The sequence below is a fragment of the Mandrillus leucophaeus genome, unplaced genomic scaffold, assembly GCF_000951045.1.
Source record: "Mandrillus leucophaeus isolate KB7577 unplaced genomic scaffold, Mleu.le_1.0 Scaffold885, whole genome shotgun sequence".
Taxonomy (NCBI): Eukaryota; Metazoa; Chordata; class Mammalia; order Primates; family Cercopithecidae; genus Mandrillus; species Mandrillus leucophaeus.
The window spans coordinates 686,421-705,890 of record NW_012109641.1 but is presented as its reverse complement, the minus strand read 5'-3'; the positions used below and the strand labels follow the sequence as shown (position 1 = coordinate 705,890).

Below are 19,470 nucleotides of genomic sequence, written 5' to 3'. Positions count from 1 at the left end.
ACCGACCTCGGCCCAGGCCCCATCGCAGCCGCTGCCTGCCGGCGGACTGAGGCCCTTTGTGGCGGGGATGCTCGGCAGGTGTGACCCAATGGCGGCCTGGGGCGGGGCAAGGGGACAGGGACGCAGGCTGGAGTCTCGCGGAGGAGATGCCTTCAGAACTCCGGCGTCTCCAGGGGCAGCGGCAGGGACTCAGCCTTCCCCCCATTTCATTAACTGGAAAATAAACTAGAGTCACAAAGGGCTGAGGGAAGCGGAGGGCCCGGGCCCAGCTGCCGCGGGGTCGAGGGGCGAGGGGCTAGGGACGAGGCGCCGGTGGCAAAAGCAAGGGAGGAGGCGCCGCCCGCTGAGGCAGCCGCAAATCCCTGGCCCGCAGCCCCCAGACTGCAGCCCCTCCCCAGCCTCAGATCCGCCCACCCCCTGCCCCCAGTTAGCAGCGAGGAGCCCGGGGAGTCAGTGGACTTCCCGGAGCAAGAGGGAATTTTTCCCCTCGGAATCACTCCACCCAGCTCTGGGGACACAATGGGCCGTCAGATGGCGGGGAGGGCCGGGGGCAGTTCTATATCCTCCTTGGAGCCAAACCTTCTGCTCCCTGAACAGAACAGAGGCACATTGAGAGTGTGGCCCTGGGGAAAATGGGCTGGCCCAGGGGAACATGAGATTTTAAGAGAGAGAAATGAGACTTTTTGTCTTCTGCAACCCTCCCCCCCAATCATACACAAAGTTCCTACCTCTTTTTTTGGGGGGGTGGGGTGGGGGGGACTAAGTCTAGCTCTGTCGCCAAGCTGGAGTGCAGAGGCGCGATCTTGGCTCACTGCAACCTCCGCTTCCCAGGTTCAAGCGATTCTTCAGCCTCAGCTTCCCGAGTAGCTGGGACTACAGGGGCGCGCCACCACGCCCAGCTAATTTTTGTATTTTTTTTAAGTAGAGACGGGGTTCATTATGTTGGCCAGGATGATCTCGATCTCTTGACCTAGTGATCCGGCTGCCTTGGCCTTCCAAAGTGCTGGGATTACAGGCGTGAGGCACTGCGCCCGACCCCTAGCTCCTCTTTTCAAAGCTCCCACCCTTTTCATTTTGTCACAGGATCCCCTGAGCTGTGCTTCCCCAGTGTCATCGCAATACCACCCACCTCTGTCCTCCAAGCTCACCCCTTTCCTAGCAGAGCAGTTTCCACTGCCCTCCAGTTCCCTTCTGTATTATACTAATTTTCTAGGGCTACCATAACAAAGTAGCACAGACTGGGTAGCTTAAACAACAATAGTGACTGGGCACCATGGCTCCTGCCTGTAATCCCAGCACTTTGGGAGGCCGAGGTAGGTGGATCACGTGAGGTCAGGAGTTCGAGACCAGCCTGGCCAACATGGTGAAACCCCGTCTCTACTAAAAATACAAAAAAATTAGCTGGGTGTGGTGGCGGGCGCCTGTAATCCTTGCTACTTGGGAGGCTGAGGCAGGATAATCACTTGAACCCGGGAGGTGGAGGTTGCAGTGAGCTATCATGTCATTGAACACCAGCCTGGGTGGCAGAGCGAGACACTGTCTCAAAAAAACAAAAACAGACAAACAAATAGTTGATTTTTCCCCTAGCTCTGGAGGCTAGAAGTTAGTTCCAGGTCAAGGTGTTCACAAGGCTAGTTCCTTCTGAGGCCTCCTTGGCTTATAGGCGGCCTCTTCTCTCTGTGTCCTCACATGGTCTTCCCTGTATGCATACCTGTGTCCTAATTTCCTCTTCTTATAAGAACATCGGTTAGATTAGGACCCGCTTTAATGACTTCATTTTAACTTAAAGACCCTATCCCCAAATATTGTCAATTCTGAGATACTGGGGTTAGGACTTCAACATATGAATTCTGGGAGACCCAATTCAGCCCATAACACCTTATATGTCTAGACAGTCTGCCACCAAATCCTACAGGTCACAGGATCACCTTAGACTGGATGCTGTGACACGCACCAACACACCCTAACACCTTTCCCACTTTTCCCTCCATATTCAGGCCACCTCAGAACTACCTGGCCACACAGGCCCATGTAAGCTGGCAAATATAACCTAGCACACAGGGTTACCAACCTCCTGCTCCCAAGAGCAAAGCCGGCCTCTGGTTTCTTACTCTGTGATTTGGGGTCTGCCTATTGTAGAATCATAGCTCTTCAGTGTCTTTGGTCCTTTAGAAATCTCTTCCCATCCCCCTCCTGCCCCCAATGTTTCAGTGCCTTTAAATCATATCTTTTGACTAGTTCAAAGTTTCCAAAAAATGACACAAAACTGAATACATCGAGGAATTTTCTTCTTACCACTTCCACCTACCCTGTGTCTTCCTCAACCCCATCCCTTATAGGGAGTAGTTTTAATTAGCTTCTGCTGTGTCTTCCCAGTGTTTATGCAGACAGAAGCCCACGCAAATGCATATGTGTATATTCCTCCTTTCTTATACAAATGGTAGTATTCACTGATTTACCCTTTGCATTTTTCACTTAACCATATATCCAGGAGGTTTCCCCATTTCTATAGAGATGGCTTCACTTTTTTCTGTAACAAGTGCATAGCATTTCATTATGTGGATATAAAATGATTTCTTTAACCAATCCCCTGTAGACTTGGGTTGTTTCCTATGCCTGTCCTCTTAAGAGGAGTATCTTGAAAACTTTAATCCACCAAGGTTTCCTAACACCTGGGAAATATCAGGGCCTGGAGGGAAGGCAGAAGGAACAGCAGAAAGGATCCAAAAGTGCAGGAGATGTGGTCTCTGGCACTGAGTGTTTCAAATTAATGGGAAAGATATGGCTGCTCTGCTCTGAGGAGTCTTCTGTATGAAAAAGATCCCACAGAAACTCAGACCAGGCACATTTCTTGGATACTGCTTTACTGGTTCAAGACCTCTGGGACTGGTGATATCACTGAGTTAAAGGGCTAAGATTAGAAGTAAACCTTAAAGGCCAATTTTTTTTCCTGTTTGTATTAGTTATCACTGCTGTGTAACAAAATGTCACAAATATAGCAGCTTAAAACAATATACATTTACTTGCTCACAGTTTTGTAGGTCAAAAATCTGGGCAGAAAGAAAGACATGGAAGCTGGAATACGGCAATGGTGAGAGGGGAGGTAGGCAATAAGTAGCCTGGTGGTGTAGAACTCATTATGTAGGGAGAAAGGGGAAGTAGTGGTGCGATCTGAGCTCACTGCAACCTCCACCGCCCAGGTTCTCCTGTCTCAGCCTCCCAAGTAGCTGGGACTACAGGTGGGCACTATCACACCTGGCTAATTTTTGTATTTTTAATAGAGATGGAGTTTCACTCTCTTGGCTAGTCTGGTCTCAAACTCCTGACCTTAAGTGACCCTCCTGCCTCGGCCTCCCAATGTGCTGGGATTACAGGCATGACCACCATGCCAAGCCTCTAAAATGTATCTTTTTCAGTGCTAATGATTGGAATGATGAAACGTTCATTCTGTCTTCGTACCCTTTCCCTGTACCTAGCACAGTGCAAGGCAAAAAAGCAGACATTTAATAAATATTCGTGGAATTTAAATCACTGATGAGGAGCAAAAGAGAAGGCAGAACTGTGGGTATAGATTCAGAAAGGGAGGAGGAGCTGGGAGACAGGCCAGGGCTGGGCCTATGGGGATGGGCTAGGGGGACAAAGAGCCACCCACCATCAGTACCCCAACCTGAGCAGACTTGGCAGCCAAGCCCAGTCTAAGTAGCACTTTCTTGCTAAGTGTTCTGTGGGGAGGTGTAATGTGTCTCTATTTAAAATTAATTTTTCAGAATTGGAAGCCCTACTCTGAAAGGCAGTGCTCCCTTGGTGGCTTCTGGCAGGATTGGAAAGCCATAACTTTGGAGAGAAACACAATAAACCAGAAATTTCCTCCCAGGTGAGCAAGAAACTGCCTCTCTCCTTCTGAACAGAGCATTTTCCAGAACTTTGCTCATCAAGTAGCTGGTTTTTGAGTCATTTCTTCTGTTTGTAAGTGAACCACATTCTAGTCAACTGTCTGTTCTTCTCTCTGATGGATGGGACAGAGGCCTAGGCAATCAACCTATAAGAGAGAACACAGAAGTAATTTCTCTCTGGCTAGGGGCTATGTTTCTGTATTTACATGTGAATGGAGGAGCGTCTGATGTTGGAAAATTTGCAGTGCTTGCTGCCAATAAAGAAACACCACTCTGTGGTGGACTTTGGAGAACTTGCTCAGTTCAACAAATGTTTACAAAGGATGTAGGCACTAAAACCACAAAGACTCATTCATTCATTCATTCATTCATTCAACCAATATTTATTGAGTGCCTACTACATGCTAAGTGTTGTACAAGGCAAAGAAGAAACAGCAGTGATAAAAGTAGAATCCCCCAAATCTCTGCCTTTATGAAGGGGAAATAAACAGTTAATATTATAAATAAGTAAAATGCATATTCTGTTAGGTAATGATAAGTACTAAGGGGACTAAGAAGAAAGTGAGGAAATAACATATTGGGAGGTGGGAAGCGTTTACCAGGAAAAGACTTACTGAAAAGGTGACATTTAATAACAACTTAAAGGAGGTGAGGGAGTTAGACATCCAGAAATCTGGAGAAAGTATTCTAGAGAGGCCTCAGCAAATGTGAAGGCTGTGAGGTAGGAGCACATTTAATGTGTTTGAGTAACAGCAAAGACGTGGAGGTGTAACTCAAGCCCAGAGGATGAGGAGAATAGTAAATGATCAGAAAGGCAGTGGTGAGACCGGCAATTAGCAGCTGTAGAGGTCACTGTAGAGATCTGGGCTTTTCTATTTTTTTAAGACAAAGTCTTGCTCTGTTGCCGGGGCTGGAGTGCAGTGGTACCATCTCTGCTTACTGCAACCTCCGCCTCCTGGGTTCAAGCGATTCTCATGCCTCAACCTCCTGAATAGCTGGGTTTACAGGCACGTGTTACCATGCCTGGCTAATTTTTGTATTTTTAGTAGAAATGGGGTTTCACCACGTTGGCCAGGCTGATCTTTAACTCCTGACCTGAGGTCATCCACCTGCCTTGGCCTCCCAAAGTGCTGGGATTATAGGAGTGAGCCACTGCTCCTGGCCGACTCTGGGCTTTTAATACCAATAAGATGTGCTACCAATGGAAGGTTTGAGCAGAGGGATGATTGCAATATGGCCTGACTTATGCTTTAACAGAAACACTTTGGCTACCATGTCAAGGATAGAGGGCAAAGGGAAAGGGGTAAAGGCAGAGAGCCATGGGGGGGACTACTCAACCATCCGTGAAGAGTGGCTTGAGTTAAGATGAGAGCGGGGGTCTGGATTTCTCTTGAAGACAGTATGGACATGATTTATTGATGATTAGACGTGAAGTATGAGAAGAGCAAAGTTGAGGATGATGTCTGCAATCTCAGCCTGCACAACTGGAAGGATGAAGGCAGTGCCATCTGTTGTGACAGAAAAGAAAGCAGTAGGAGCAGGTGGGGGGCATGAGGAAAGAACAGTAACTTGTTTTTTGACATATTCAGTTTGAGGTATCTCTTAGACACCCAAGTGGAGAAAGTTACTATATAGTTGGATAACAGAATGTAGAATTCAGGAAAGAATATTCTGAGCAGACTTGGGAGTCATTAGCATATAGATGGTATTTAAAGCCATGAGACTGAATGAGATCACCTAAGATGTGAGTGAGTGTGGATAAGAAAAGAGAAGAGGTCTGGGGATTGAAATTGGGGGCGCTCCAATCTTTGGAGGTCAAGGAGAAAAGAAGGAACCAGCAAAGGAGACATTGAAGGAGAGTGGAGACAAACTCAGGGGAGGGTGGTGTCCTGGAAACCAAGGGGAGAAAGAATTTCAACGGGAAAAGAGTGGTCAGCTGTGTCAAAGACTGCAACCTTCCTGGTGGGGTAGTGGGGGTTAAGGCCTGCCTGAAGTGGGTTTGAAAAAGAATGTGAGGAAAGACATGAGAAACAATGAGTATGGACAACGGTGTGAGACATTATGCTGTATAAAGAAGGAAATAAAAGGGTGGTAACTACAGAGGGAAATGGGGCCAAGATTTTTTCTTTAAGATTGGAGAAATAAGGATGAATATGGTATAGTCTGTTCTCAAGTTGCCATAAGTCTAGCGGGAGACAGACACACAGGCAGAAGAGATGGCATAGAGCTGTTTACAGGAGTCTGTATCAGTGCACCCCAGAGAGAATTTAAACTCTAGGCTAATTTGGATGTTTTGTTCCATCCGAATCTTATGTTGAAATGTTGGAGGCCAGGTGTGGTGGCTCATACCTGTAACCCCAGCACTTTCGGAGGCTGAGGCAGGCCGATCACAATGTCGAGAGATCGAGACCATCCTAGGCAACATGGTGAAACCCCATCTCTACTAAAAATACAAAAAAATTAGCCTGGCATGATGGCACATGCCTGTAGCCCCAACTACTCAGGAGACTGAGAGAGGAGAATTGCTTGAACCCAAGAGGCGGAGGTTGCAGTGAGCCAAGATCGTGCCACTGCACTCCAGCCTGAGTGACAGAGCAAGACTCTGTCTCAAAAAAAGAAAAAGAAATGTTGGAGGTGGGCCTAGTGGGAGGTGTTTGAATCTTGGGAGTGGATCCCTCATGAATGACTTGGTGCTGTCCTTGCAGTAATGAGTGAGTTCTCCTTCTATTAGTTTACATGACATCTGGTTGTTTCAAAGAACCCAGCACCCCCTCCCTTCTATATTGCTCCCTTTCTTGCCGTGTGATACACTGGCTTCCACTTTGCCTTCCACCATGATTGGAAGACTCTTGAGGCCTTACCAGAAGCAGATGCTGCCACCATGCTTCTTATACAGCCCACAGAACTGTGAGCCAAAAGATACCTCTTTTCTTTATGAATTACCCAGCCTCAGGTATTTCTTTATAGCAATGCAAAATGGACTAACAAAAAAATTGGTACCAAAAAGTAGGGCATTGCTATAAAGATACTTGAAAATGTGGAAGCAGTGTTGGAACTGGATAACAGGCAGAGGTTGGAAGAGTTTGGAGGGCTCAGAAGAAGACAGGAAGATGAGAGGGAGTTTGGAACATCTTAGAGATTTGTTAAGCGGTTTTGACCAAAATGCTGATAGAAATATGGAAAGTGAAGGCCAGGCTGATGAGGTCTCATAGGGATAAGGAATTTATTGAGAATTAGAGCAAAGGTCACCCTTGTTATGCCTTAAAGAACTTGGCTGCATTGTGTCTGGGCCTAGGAGCTGGGGAAGGTTGAACTTAAGAGTGATGACCTAGGGTATCTGGCAGAATTTCTAAGCAGCAAAGCATTCAAGATGCACATAGCTACTTCTAACAGCCTGTTATCAGATGTGAGAACAAAATAATGACTTAAAATTGGAAGTTATAATTAAAAGGGATGCAGAGCATAAAACTTCTGAAAATTTACAACCTGGTTGGATGGTAGAGAAGGAAAGAGCATTTTCAGAAGAGGAAGATAAGCTGGCTGTGGATCAACCACTTGCTAGAGGGATTAGCATGACTAAAAGGGAATCAAGTGCTAATATCCAAGACAATGGGAAAAAGGCCTCAGAGGCATTTCTGAAATCTTTAAGGCAGCGCCTCCTATCACAGGCCCAGTGGCCTAGGAGGAAAGAATGGTTTTGGGCACCAGGCCCAGGGTCCTGCTGCTCTCTGTAGCCTCAGAATACTGTCCCCACATCCTGGTCACTCAAACTCCAGTCTTGGCTCAAAGGGGCCAAGATGCAGCTCAGGCTGCTGCTTTGGAGAATGCCACTATAAGACCGGTAGCTTCCCCATGGGGTTAAGCCTGCAGGCATGCAAAGTGCAAGAATGAAGAAGTCTTGGCAGCTCCCACCTAGATTCCAGAGGATGTATTAGAAAGCTTGTGTGCCCAGACAGAAGCCTGTTGCAGGGACAGAACCCCCACAGAGAGACTTTACTAGGGCAGTGCCAAGGGGAAATGTGGGATTGGAGCCCTGACACAGAGTTCGCATTAGGGCACTACCTAGTGGAGCTGTGGGAAGGAGGCCACTGTCCTCCAGACCCATGAATGGGAGAGCCAGTGGCAGCATGCACCCTGAATCTGAAAAAGCCACAGACACTTAACTCCAACCTGTGAGAGCAGCCACAGGGCCTGCACTCTGCAAAACCACAGTGTCCAAGGCCTTGAGAGCCCACTTCTTGCATCAATGTGCACAGGATGCAGGACATGGAGTCAAAGATTGTTTTGGAGCTTTAAGAGGTAAGGATTGCCCTGATGGGTTTCAGACTCCTGTGGTGCCTGTTGTCCCTTTCTTTTGGCTGGTATCTCCCTTTCAGAGTGGAATGTTTACCCAGTACTGGTATCACCATTGTATCTTGGAAGTAAATAGCTTGTTTTTGATTTTACAGACTCATAAGTAGAAGGAACCTGCCTTGAGTCTCAGATGAGACTTTGGACTTTTGATTGAGTGGGTGCTGGAATGAGCTAAGACTTTTGGGGACTATTGGGAAAAGATGATTGTATTTTGCAATGTAAGAATACCATGAAATTTGGGGAGCCAGGGTCCAAAAGATATGATTTGGATGTTTTGTCCCCTCCAAATCTCATGGTGAAATGTGACCTATAATGTTGAAGGTGGGCCTGGTGGGAGGTGTTTCAGTCATGAAGGCAGATCCTTCACAAATGGCATGATACTGTCCTTGTGGCAATGAGTGAGTTCTCATTCTATGAGTTCACATGAGACCTGGTTGTTTAAAAGAGCCTGGCACCCTATCCCCTCTCTCTCTCTTGCTCCTTCTCTTGCCATGTGATATACTGACTTCCCTTTGCTTTCCACCATGATTGGAAGGTTCCTGGGGTCTTACCAGGAGCAGTTACCAGTACCATGCTTCTTATACAACCTGCAGAACCATGAGTCCAAATATACCTCTTTTCTTTATATATTACCCAGCCTCAGGTATTCCTTTATAGCCATGTGAAATGGACTAACGCAAATACTTTGAAAAGATAAGTACTAAACCAAGTCTTGAAAGATAAGTGATTTTTATCCAGGGGAAGAAAGAAGGGAATGGCATTTCAGGTAGAAGGGAGAATATAAATCAAATCCTGGAAGCCTGAAACAGCTTGTTGTGTGTGGAAATCACAAAGAGAGCAGCATTTCTCTTCTAGAACTGAACTGCCTGGGTGTGACTCCCAGACTCTCTGCAAGATATGTGATTTTGATCACATTACTAAACCACTATGTGAATCAGTTTCCTCAATCATAATGTGGGGAATATCACAGTGTCTGCCTCATAGGGTTGTCATGAGAAGGAAACAAATCAATTCATGTGAAGTGCTTGGGACAGTGTCTGGCACATTGTAGATGCTCAAGAAATGATAGCATTTCTTATCATTGGGTGCAGATGATGAGGCAGGGATTAGATGGAATATGAGATTGAAAATATAATTAGCTGAGCATAGAAGGTCTTGTATGCCATACCCAGGGTTTTGACTTTGTCCTGGGGATACTGGGAGCCACTGCAGGATTGTAGGTTAAGGAACAATATAATGGGATTTGGTATTTCAAGTGGCTCACTATGGCCACCTAGTGGAGGATGGTCATGGGGAGGAAATTTGGAGGCAGGTTTTAGAAGACCTGGCTGTATATTCTGGCTCAACACTTACCAGTGTATGAATCATTTCCTTCTTTGAGCCTCAATTTAATAATCTAGGAAGTAGGAATTGTAAAACATATTCAAAGGGCTGTGGTGAGGAGTAAGTTATACAACAGAATGAACAGCCCTAACCCAGTGCATGACACATATAAATAGGTTTGCAACGAATATTTGTTTTGATTTTAATATCAAAAGTCTTACAAGAGAAGGGCAAAAAGTCTCACAGTTTCCCCATCTTTACGCTCTGTCCCACCAGGACAGCTCTCCTTGCTTCTATAAATGTGCTAGAAACAGTTGAACTGGCTCACAGACCTTCATGGTAAGTATCATCCTTACTCTCTCCTGCTTCACTCTTCTCACCTTCATAGCTGTCCAGTTCACCCTGACTCAGTGGTCAGAACCCTGATCTCTTTCTAAAGCATCTGCCAGATCCAAGGCTAAGACCACATCCACCAGGCTGGAAAGTGGGTAAGGAAAGCTTCTGATGTAACAAGTCTTTTCTTTGTCTGCTGATTGTCATCAGAGAGCTGTTGTTTTTCAATTGACCCTCACCACATTCAACACCTGTTGTTTTACACAATCATTTTGCAACACCTCTGTCTCATCTCCCCTAATAGTCTGTACCTTTCTAGAAGGCACAGACTGCACAGTAAACATGTCTTAGGACCTGCCTCTTGCTCACGGCAGAGGCTTGCCGGGGAATGAATCGAATGAGGAGTTGACTGATGCTCACGCAGTGCTGAAAGCCTGCCAAGCTGTGAATGAGTGTGAGTTGGTTTGATTATGAAAGATGGGAAATCATGTCTTCTTTTCCAGAGTGGAACATAAAACTTCCCAGCCTCCTCTGGCTTGCTCAGGCAGAGCAGGCAGAGCTGTGACCCGTGGGCCCAGAACTGTACCCTTGATAATCTAAATGACAATCAGCTTATTAAGTCTCACAGTCCCCTGTGCAAGCTGATGAAGGACAGTGGGCTCCTCAGTGGTCAACAACAGTTCAGGGATCTCCTCTCAACAATGGCTCTGTGCCTCTACAAGGCAGTTTGAAACACACACAGAAAAGCAGCCGATTTACACACTCTTCTTCCTGCTGTTCCCTTGGCACACATTTTGTGCTGACATGACAGCCACAGGAACAGATGTCTCTTTGGCCTCTGGGAAGGCAGAGGAAACCCAGGCCACATCTGAAGCTCCTCCCCTTCTTTCCGGGCCACCTGGAACCCAGGCCATGAGTCATGTAGGACCAGTTCAGGGATATGGTCCAGGAAGGCTGCAAGGCGTGGGGGTGATGACAGTTGGAGAAAAGAATCAAAGGCGTTGGCACGGAAGGGGAAGTTGAAGGATTCTCTGGCCCAGCTCTTGGGGCATTAAATAGTATTATTGTTCTGTTTTTGTAGTGAAGTAACTGAGGCCTGGGGTGGGTGAGTGACCTGAGCGACGCAAACGCTCCATGTGTGTAGAGAAGAGAGAAGACGGTGGCAGCTCAGGCCTACTGCAATGCCCATCACTGCCACCTGCTTCTGACTAAAGATATTGGTGGTGGTGATGGAGAGAGGATATTGGAGAGGATGTTGTTACCTCAGACCAGGTTAACCAGTAAAGGTGAGTGTGCATATGTGTTTGTGTGTGTGACCTGCTCTTCAATATTCAACTTCAGAGGTCCACTTCTGCAGGATACCACTGCTGCTGTCACACCTAATGATAATAATAATGGTAATAACAAAGGCTAACAGAGCGACTGAGCACTTACTATGTGCCAGACATGGTGCTCAGTGCATTACACGGATTATCACATTTAATCCTCTCAGAGGTTGTTCTTATTATTCTTACCCCATTCCATAGCTGAAGAAAACAAAAGATAAGTTTAGGAACCTACCCACAGATGTACACTAGAGTCTTGGTTAGATTGGGTTGCTATGACAAATACCATAGACAGGGTGGCTTATAAAACAGAAATGTATCTCTCACAGTTCTGAAGACTGAAAGTCCAAAATTAGGGTGCTAGCAGATGGGGTTCTGAGCTGCTCTTCTGAGCTTCAGCAGATGGGGGTCCTGAGCCCCTCTTCTGAGCTTCAGCATATGGGGTCCTGAGCCCCTCTTCTGAGCTTCAGCACATGGGGTCCTGAGTCCCTCTTCTGAGCTCCTGCAGATGGGTCCTGAGCCACTCTTCTGAGCTTCAGCATATGGGGTCCTGAGCCCCTCTTCTGTGCTTCAGCAGATGGGTTCTGAGCTTCTTGCTGGACCTCTTGCTGTGTCCTCACATGGTGGAGAGAGAGAGATAGATCATCTCTTTTGTGTATTTTAGGGCACTAATCCCATTTGTGAGGGGTGCACCCTTATGACCTAATTACCTCCCAAAGGCCCCACCTCTAAATACCATTACATTGGGGAATGCATGCATTCAGTCCACAGCAGTTCCTAGATTCACAGGACCAGAAATTGCATGTGCGGTAGTCATTAGGATTGTTCACAAATCTTTTTTTCCCTCTCTTTCGCAGGTTAGAATTTTCTGTCTCAGTTGAATTAAAGCATGACTATGGGACTTTGGCCAATATGTGAGTGGAAGTGTCACTGCTGGCCAGAAGTTTTAGGAAGCAAGTTATGCTCTGCCATGTTCTCTTTTGCCTTGGTCACAGTGACTGGCAATAACCTAGGTGATGTTGTGCTGTCAGCCCGGGTCCTAGGGGGAGGAGGATGTTGAGGTTGAACAGAGCCCTCAACTGACCCTCAAGATTGCATAGTGAAAAATAAACCTTTGTGGTTGTAAGCCACTGAAGTTCTAGGACTGTTCACTATCACAGCAACAGGGCTCAGCCCATTTTGATTGAATTGGAGTGAGGCTTTTCTAGCACAAAGTGAAACTCAAACCCCATACTTTGCCATCTCCTCAGTTTCTCCACCTGTCCTAGATACTCCCCCAGTGGCCTCAAGTAGCATTCTACTATGGCATCAGTTACTTTGCATATCCAGTCTTCTTTCATTCATGTGACCAAGCCCAATGGGGCACACTTCTGTGTCTTTGGGGTCTAAGCATCTAACACAGAGCCTAGGACATAGGACATGCTAAGTACATGCTCACTGAATAGATTCCTGTAGGAGAAGGATTCTGGCCCTGCAGTGTTGCCCTGCAGGATAAACTCCAAGTGGCCCAGAAGGTCAGCCCACCTCGGACCCCACATTTTTGTCAGATGACACAGGAGACTTGTTGTTTCCAGTATCCTCATGCCTGGGGACTCAGCCAGGTGGGTTGGCACCCAGGGTGTCTGCCCAGCTGGCTAGCAGAATTTGTTTCACCCTGTGCAGACCTCAGCAGTAAATCAGCAGGTGTGAGGAATTTACCCCAGAGAGTGATCCAGCAGTGGCATGAATGAGTAATTTACAAAGCCCATTAAGGCGGCACAGAATTACTTATTTATGGGAACTTTTTGACAGATCTGCGGCTTAATCATTTATCCCTGTGAACGTTTAGCCAGGGTCATTGGTAAATAATTCACTTATTACACACTCTGGAGTGGTTTATGGTACTGTGACTTATGATCTCACATGAGTTCGCAGCCGGGGAATTGGAATGTGAAGGCCGGGGAGGGGAGGGGGAGGTGGAGGCCTCTGGATGCAGGCCCCAGTAGAAGGGCCGTTTGCTCTAAGTCAGCTTGATATTACAGCACAGGAGGATTTTAGTCCCCAGTCTAACCTTTGGGGAGACAGTGAGGGGAGGAAATAGGTATTCAGAGAATGGTCTGAAAATGCTAGGTCTTAGCTCCAGGCAGAGTGAGGACAGACTCCAGTTTCACTAGCTCTCAAGGGCCTAATAGGGAAATCTGAATGCCCCAGCCTGACATTCAAGATCCTCCAAGAACTGTCCCCATTCCTTTCCAGTCTTATCACTATTACTTATCTCAGCAGCAGCCACGCGGGCTGAGATCTAGCATACCTCCCCCTTCTCCAAGCATTTGCTCATGGCATTCCTCCTGCCTGCCTGCCCTTCTCTTCTTATTGTCTAACTGCTACTTAATATTCAGCTTTCAGCTCAAAGCCCATCTCCTGCATGAAGCCTTCTTACACTACTTCAGCTACGTTCACCACCTCCATGAAGTTCTTGAAAACTTGCAAAGTGCCATGCACACATGAAGCACATTACACATGCCATTGATTAGCCAGCTCCCCTGGCTAGACCAGGTGTTCCTTTAGCACCAGGACTCAGATCCCAATGAACATGGTCCCATGAAAGCCAGCCCACAGCCTGTCCCACAGTGAGTTAAATGAACATGGGCTATTGTTGATGATGATGATAATATGAAGATGCTAATGAAGATGGTTGTCAGGCTGACTTCCTCAGCATCCCACCACGGCCTCTCTTCTCTGTCCCACATGTTCCCCAGGACACAAAGACAGTGGAAGCAGGTGGTCACATCTCTAAGGTTCTTCGAGATTCTAACTGATACCATAAGTGGAGAGAGGCACTTATGTTGGGATGGAGGAGGAGTGCATTTGGGCCTGTTCACCAGAGAGGAGTCAAGTTGAAGGGGTAAGGAAATCCAGGTGCAAGCACCAAGCCTCACCCTCTTATTGAAGATCAACCCCAAGTCACACCTGTCTTGCCCATAGCCTTTCAGGAAGACCCCACAGATTCCAAATGTGTTTCCCAGACCTCTAGTTTAAGAAGATTAGCTTGACTTCTTAAGGTTGAGGCCAGTTAAATAAGGTCTTCTACCTTTGTATCAACACCAATTGTTGCCCAGATGGTAGAAAGATTTAGTAAGATGGCTTCCTTTTCCCACTGGAGTTTTTAGGTCTCCAATGGGAAGACACGGGAGATAATTTACTGTCTTGCCCACCAGAAAATCCTTCATAAAGTCTAGTCTCAAGCAGTTTTGCTACAACGGTCAAGAAGAAGCATGGGATATTGAGGAACTTGTGTTCCAGCAAGGGAAAGCCTGGGCTTGCCTGAGATGAGTTGGGAGATGAGAAAAGATAGAAGCAAGGTCGTTCCTAAGCACAGTGCTGTGTTCTTCCCTGGGTCTTAGGGAATTTTGAACAGGTTTCTAATCACTGTCTAGAGTGGTCAGAGCCATATGGTTTGTTACCATATTCGCGTGTTTTTATGTGCTCCCATAACAACCATGTCAAGTAGGTATTCTTGTGAGCTTCTCTTACTGACTGAATTGTGTCCTCCCTGAATCCATATGTTGAAGCCCTAGCCCCCGGTGTGACTATTTGGAGACACACCCTTTAAAAGGTAATTAAGGTGAACCCAGCTCATAGCGGTAGAGCCTTAATCCTTACAGGACTGGTGTCCTTATAAGAAGAGAACAGACATCAGATCTCTCTCTCTCTCTCTCTCTCTCTGTCTCACACATACACACACACATGCACACACTCCTTCTTTTGCTTTTCATGCATACAAAGGAAAGGCCATGTGACGACATAGCAGGAAGGCAGCTGCCTGCAACCCAGGAAGAGAGGAACCAGAAACTAACATGCTGGTACCCTAATCTTGGACTTCCAGCCTTCAGAACTATAAGGAAATAAGTTTCTGTTGTTTAAGCCACCTGGCCTATGGCGTTCTGTTACTGCAGCCCAAGCTGATGAGACAGCTTCCTTTTGCAGGTGAGAAAATTAAGCCTCACAGCAGAGAAATGGCTTGTCCAAAGTCATCCAAATAACATGTGGCAAGATTTGAAATGAGGACTGGATGATAGCATGGATGGACCAGATCCTGCAGACTCCATCCCAGGATGGAACTTGGAGTCTAGACCCTGCGTCTGGCAGTCTCCATGCTAGCTCTCCTGCTGTGGGTTCCTGTTACAGCTTCTCCCTCAGCTCTGCGCTCCCACTCCAAACTCCTACACTTTGGGTTGCTTCTCCCCTTCTCTCCGCTCAGTGCGCCTCAGGTTTTGTGGTTCTGTGGTGTGGTGCTGCCATCTGCTGGCAGGAGGCACCAGCTGCCCTAACTGCCAGGGAAAGATTTTCTATTTTATTTTATTTTATTTATTTTTTGAGACAGAGCCTCCCTCTGTCGCCCAGGCTGGAGTGCAGTGGCACGATCTCGGCTCACTGCAACTTCTGCTTCCGGGTTCAAGCGATTCACCAACCTCAGCCTCCTCAGTAGCTGGGAGTACAGGTGCACACCACCACACCTGGCTAATTTTTGTAATTTTAGTAGAGATGGGGTTTCACCATGTTGGTCAGGCTGGTCTTCAACTACCGAGCTCAAAAGATTGCCCACCTCGGCCTCCCAAAGTGCTGGGGTTACAGGCATGAGCCACAACCCGACCCGGGATTTCCTTTACTATCTCTCTCTCTTACTTTCACATACCATCCACCTCTCCCTCTTAAGTCCAATCCCTTTCACTCTCTCCTGTAGGCAGGTGGCTAATATGATAGGCTCCTGGAGGAAAAATAAAATAAAATAAAAGGAAGCAGGTACAGAGAACTACCTTTAGTTTGAGAAGAAAATGAATTACAAAAGAGAAAAGACGGTTGATTCCCAAGGGGTGAAGTCCCCACAGAGTGCCAAACCAGACCTTTCCAGCCTAGGTCAGAGAGCTGGGGGAGGTCTGAGGCAGTGGGCATGGTGCCCTTTGGCTTTGATCACAAACAGAAGCACCGAAGACCTCCCTGCATGTCCTGTGGAGGTGGCAGGAGCTCCTGGAAAGCCTGTAGGAAGAGGCTACTAGGAATAAAATTCTATCTATCTACCTATCTATCTATGAATGAGACAGCACTCTGTCACCCAGGCTGGAGTGTAGTGGCACAATCACAGCTCACTGCAGGCTCGACCTCCTGGGATCATGCCATTATCCTGCCTTAGTCCCCTGAGTACCTGGGACTATAGGTGTCATGCCTGGCTAATATAAAAAATATTTTTGTAGAGATGGGGTTTTGTTATGTAACCCAGGCTGGTCTCGAACTCCTGGGCTAAGGTGATTCTCCTGCCTTGGCTTCCCAAAGTGCTGGGACTGTAGGCATGAGCCATCATGCCCAGCCTACTGTCCCTTTATTCCAGAGAATGAGGGTGATCTTGCTGACTGGTTTCTGTTAGTTACTCTCCCATAGTAACATGTGCAGTAAATAATCCCACCTCATTTGACAGATGGGGAAACTGAGTCTCAGAGTGGTTTATCAATCCACAGATTAGTGTGGATGAATGATATCATACTTTGGGGGTGTGGCTATTGAGCCAGGAATGTACTTCAAGGGCACCTGAAAGTTCTGACTCATCTCATGCCAGAGTGTGAAATATTAAAGTCAGTGCTTAGGAGGGATCTCACTTTCTTCTCTCCACACAAACCCTAGCTTCAGTGTCTTTCTGTGAGGTCACCCAGAGTCTGGTTCATATGGCTAAGAGCCACATATTACAGGCACAGCCACAGTCAGCACCTGGCTTCTGCTCTCCGGTGTCACCAAGGCTGAAGGCAGGAGAAGCAGATGGGTGAACGGGAGCCAGGAGAAGGGTGCAGAGAGGGGGAGTGGCCAAGGGGACCGAGCATAAAGGGAGGGAAGGTCATATAGAAGGGAAAAAGTACAGACATAAAATACAAAGATCAGAGGACTTTGACTTTGCAGTTACCAAGCTGTGTGTCTTCAGGGAATTCTTCTTCATCTGTAAAGTGGGCATAATACAGTCATGCCTGCCTCACACATCTATTTTGAAAATTAAGTGAGATAACATGAGTGAAACCACCAGTCCCAGTGTTCAACTCACAGTCAGCCCTAGTAAGTGTTTGTTGAATCTGAAACCATGAAAGGGGGAGGGCTGATTCATTGTACCCTCATGTCCTGGTACTGCTGACCTGTATTAACATGAATATGCTGGCAGCCACTCGTCACATGCACCACAACACCTCCTGAAGGCTCTGACCCAGTCCCAGCTTTCCAGAAGCCAGGAGGTGGTCTTGCTGCCTCCAGCTTTGCTCTTCACAGGCACAGCTTTGCCACATTCCTCTAAATGCATCAGCATTGCAGAAGCCATGTCTTGTATGCCAGAATGGAGCAGATTCCAATTAGGAGCCACAGGGAGTCATATGCCTTCAAATGGAAGGGGGTAATTTTGATAATTTTTTGTTTATTTTGTTTTGAGATGGCGTTTAGCTTTTGTCGTCCAGGCTGGAGTGCAATGACATAATCTTGACTCACTGCAACCTCCGCCTCCTGGTTCAAGCAATTCTCCTGCCTCAGCCTCCCGAGTAGCTGGGATTACAAGCTCTCGCCACCATACCCAGCTAATTTTTATATTTTTAGTAGAGACGGGGTTTCCCCATGTTGGCCAGGCTGATCTTCAACTCCTGACTTCAGGTGATCCACCTGCCTCATCCTCCCAAAATGCTGGGATTACAGGCATGAGCCACTGCGCCTGGCCAATTTTGGTAATTTTGTTTCCTGGGAAGGACAATACATTTACATGGCTTTGCAATATGACTAAAGAGCCTTGAATGTAGAGTCAGGAATCTGGCTTATGGTCCAGTGTCTTGATCACTACCTGTATCACTACCTGGGCAAACTAGGACAAGTTGGTTACCCTGTCTCTAAGTCTCCTTTTCTCTAATACTCCATGTTTCAATCACTAGCCTACCAAATTTTACCTCTTGGAAATGCTTTCTGCTGCAAGAAATAGAATACTCAGCTAACATTAGCTTTTGACAAAAGAGTATTTATTGTTTATGTACAACCATTTTGGACACAGGCAGTCTATGTCATCTCAACAGCATCATCAAGGACCCAGGCTCCATCGTCATCTTTAGCATCTTAATCCTCATGACTGCCACCTGAGGTCACAAGATAGCTACTGCAACTCCAGTGTCACACAACTATTTAAGGCAGAAAGAAGGAAGGAGTCGGCATCAAATGCTCCTGTTACTTATGTCAGGAAAGCAAAAGATTTTCCAGAAAATCCCTAGCTGATATCTCCTTTGCTTTCATTGTCTAGAATTCTGTCATATGAGAACTTCCAGCTGCCAGAGAAGCTTTCTAATCTCTAAGTGGGAGGCAGCAAGGGAGATCCCACAGTTCTTTCATGTGCCACCCTGATGAGCATATATTCCCTAGTGTTCCTTTCCTGAGAGCGAGGATGAGCCAGTGAGTAGCTTTTGATAAAGAGGGAGGAAAAAGCCCTGAAAAAATTTAGGCCTTCCCCTCGGAGGTTAGACAGGGGTGGATATAATATGAATATGCTGGACACCATGAGTCTCAGGGCCCTGAGGTTTGGAGTACTGAACAGAGGAGTGTGAAGGTCTGGAAGGTTGCATTGTGTTTTGCCTAGCTTTATTATCCGCAAAACTTAAGAGTGTATCTAGGGCAGACTCCCCACCTGGTCAGCTAGCTGAAGCATCAGGGGTTCTAATGTGTGTTTATCTCTATGGAGCCCCAGAAAGCCTGATAGTGATATCCTCTTCTTTCCTCCTTCTCCTGAGGGGCTCTGGAACCTCTAGGTGCCCAGACCTGTGCAATGTATAGATGTTGCTGAGTCCTGTAAATGACCTGATCGTACCTCCTCCCAGGAGCTTCACTACTTCCTGACCCCATTGAAGTGGCCATATAGATTCATCCCATTCCTGAACAACTGTGCCTGTGGAATCTTGATAAAGTAGGACATTTTTTTTTTCATAATAAGCATAGCTATCATTTACTGACTTATAGCAAAACAGTTCAGAGATGACAAGCCCCGAGTTACACAGTGACAGAGCCAAGATTCCACCTAGGTCAGTCTGATTCCACTGGCCTTACCTTTCTCTTTTCCTTTTGTTTTGTTTTCTTTCTTTTTTTTCTTTTCTTTTCTTTTCATTTCTTTTCTTTTCTATTTCCTTCTCTTCTCTTTTCTCCTCTCCTCTCCTCTCCCCTCCCCTCCTCTTTTCTTTCTTTCTTTCTTTCTTTCTCTCTCTCTCTCT

The 19,470-nt window shown here is 46.7% G+C and overlaps 1 pseudogene; it reads right to left on the bottom strand.

The window, feature by feature from the left end:
- Positions 1-527: 527 nt before the first annotated feature.
- Positions 528-19,470, bottom strand: part of LOC105531433 — a 52,855-nt pseudogene continuing 33,912 nt past the window's right edge.